This window comes from Cyphomyrmex costatus, unplaced genomic scaffold (genome assembly GCF_001594065.2).
Source record: "Cyphomyrmex costatus isolate MS0001 unplaced genomic scaffold, Ccosl1.0 scaffold1175, whole genome shotgun sequence".
NCBI lineage: Eukaryota > Metazoa > Arthropoda > Insecta > Hymenoptera > Formicidae > Cyphomyrmex > Cyphomyrmex costatus.
In genome coordinates this window covers 1-2,862 of record NW_017275147.1, presented here as the reverse complement: position 1 = coordinate 2,862, position 2,862 = coordinate 1, and positions in this window count along the sequence as shown.

Genomic DNA, 2,862 nt, shown 5'->3' with positions numbered 1-2,862 from the left:
TTGGATCTTGTTTTGGATTGCGTTGAGGAACAATGGAATTTTATCTCACGTGGATGTCTATTACCTAGGGATGAGTTTCTTGAGGCAATCAAACTTATTTTAGATTCAACATATTTTTTGTTTGATAATAGTATTTATAAACAATGTTTTGGCACACCCATGGGCTCTCCTCTTTCTCCGATTATCGCTGACCTGGTGATGAGGAGGCTTGAATCTATATCATTGAGACTCTTTGATAAAAATGTTTTGTTTTACTACAGATATGTTGATGACATCTGTATGGCAGTTTCCTCGTCAGACATCAGTTATTTAGTACAAATTTTCAATAATTTTCACCCTCGTCTACAATTTACTGTGGAAATTGGTGGAGATAAACTGAATTTTTTAGATATTACGATGATTAAATACAACAGTAAACTTATTTTCGATTGGTACCGTAAGCCTACATTTTCAGGTAGATTTCTCAATTTTCACTCTAACCATCCCATATCTCAAAAGAAAGGTGTGGTTTTTTCGTTAGTAGATAGAGTATACATATTATCAGACTTTAGTTTTCATACTAACAATTTAACTTTGATAATCAACATTCTTTTAGAGAATGATTACCCTTTATCGTTTATTTTTGATAATATCAGACAACGTATTAAGCAATTACAAAAAATAAAACATCACACACATAAAAATTCTAACGAAATACAAAACAGTGAAGTTTCTACTTCCTGGCTTACGGTACCATTCATTCCGTTTCATACAGATAAATTTAAGAGATTCAATGGTAATGATATCAGGGTTTCCTATCACAGTCCCAACAAGATGAGCAAATACATAAAAGTACAGAAAGACATACGACAAAAAAACACGAAGAATAATGTTGTATATAAGATATCATGTGGAGATTGTGATGCGTCTTATGTCGGTCAGACTGGTAGACAGTTAAAAACCAGAATCGCAGAGCATCGGAATCATATTAGACATAACACATCTACACGTTCGGTTATTACTGATCATAGAGTGCAACATGATCATGAATTTCTTTGGGATGAAGTGGAAATTCTTGATGAAGAACCGTGTTATAAAAAGCGTTTAGTATCTGAGATGTTGAATATTAAAAGACAGAATAACAGTCTTAACTTACAATCTGACACGATAGATCTCCACGAAGCATATTCTTCGATTATAAACAAAGTCTGACATTGTCATGTTGTATTCTGTATCAGTTTCCTTCGAACATTCATAGTGGCGTCACATACTTATTAATTGCGGAATAATGTATATCAATTTTATAATTTTGACGTTAAAAAATTACACATTGACGAATAGATTGCGGAGTGTACTGATTGATTTAGAGAGCTTTGAATAATGTTGCCCATCTCCAAAGGTTTGATATTGTTATAATTTTTGTTAACGTACAATTTTCTTGATGGATTTAATTTTTTTTTATTCTAAAGCTTGTCATATCTACATGATTTTTATAGCTGACTTTTTTCTTACGACCTACTAATCGCTAGAGGAACAATAGTTGGATGTGATGAAGTTGGATTCGCAGAATTAATTCGATAAATTTTAACTTTAAGAATACGTTTGCGCTTTTGAAAAAGACTCAATCTACGAGTAAAACGTTAAGCAGGTTTTTTGAATATTGTTATTTTTTAATGTACATCTTCGAATTTTAAACAAGTCTTTTTATATTGTTAATTTTTAATGTACATCTTCGAAGGAATTTTTTTTTTTGAAATTAATTTATTACATATATGCGTTTTTCTTTCTTTAATTGTTGTTTTAAATTATTTCTTTTGACTCTTACAACGTCCTTTTAACTTTTTTCGTTTATGTTTATAATAAGAGTCCTTTATCAATCTTATATTATTATTTTTATCTGATACGATATCGAAGAGATCTTTTATAATTTTACGGTAATTCCACGAACCAGAAGCGTGCTTGGTGATTTCAAAATGTGTGAATGTAACAAAGAGATGCCGAGCCACCAATCACGTCAGATTGCGTTAAATCGAGAAGATACAAATCTTCACTTCCTACTGCATTGCGTACACTCTTAATTAAAATCTTTTTAATAATCCTGCTTACGAAAGAATATTGCAACTTTAATAAATTATTTCATATTTCATAAAATAATCAGATAAATGATCAGAAAAGTTATTTATTTTAATCTCACTTACATGTTTTTATATGCCATCGATGTAACAAATTTCCTAACCTGTATTTATGCTCGCAGCATTTTCGAACGCAAGCACTGTCGTTGCGCAAGTTTTATAACATATGTAAAATATCAGAGCAACGCCTTAGCTAGTAGAATTGTCTTTAAAAAGTTATACAGATATTCTAACCTCACTTAGGTATTCGTCTATGCCATCGATGAGACAAATTTCCTAACCTCCTTTGTCGAGACTCAATCCGACTTTATCGATCTTACAGATTGCAGCAATCGATATTATAGGGTGCGGTCGAGTTGCCACTACGAATACTTCGAAGCGTTCCTTGATTGATTAATTTGTAAAATTCTTTCTTCTGATTGGTTAATCAAACGCTTCGAAGCATTCGTAGTGGCAACTCGATCGCACCCATAGATACACATTTATATCTCTTGCGCCAAAACTTCCAGAATGCATTTCCTCTCTCCGTAGCTGACGACGACGACGACGACGACGACGACGACGACGACGACGACGACGACGACGGCGACGACGATGGCGACGACGACGACGATTATGGCAACGATGACGACGGCGACGACGATGACGACGGCGACGACGACATATTGTTTCTTACAAACACCTAAAGACCCATTTCCTCGAAGGCGAACACGTAGACACCTACTTCCTCGACGGCGAACACCTAGACACT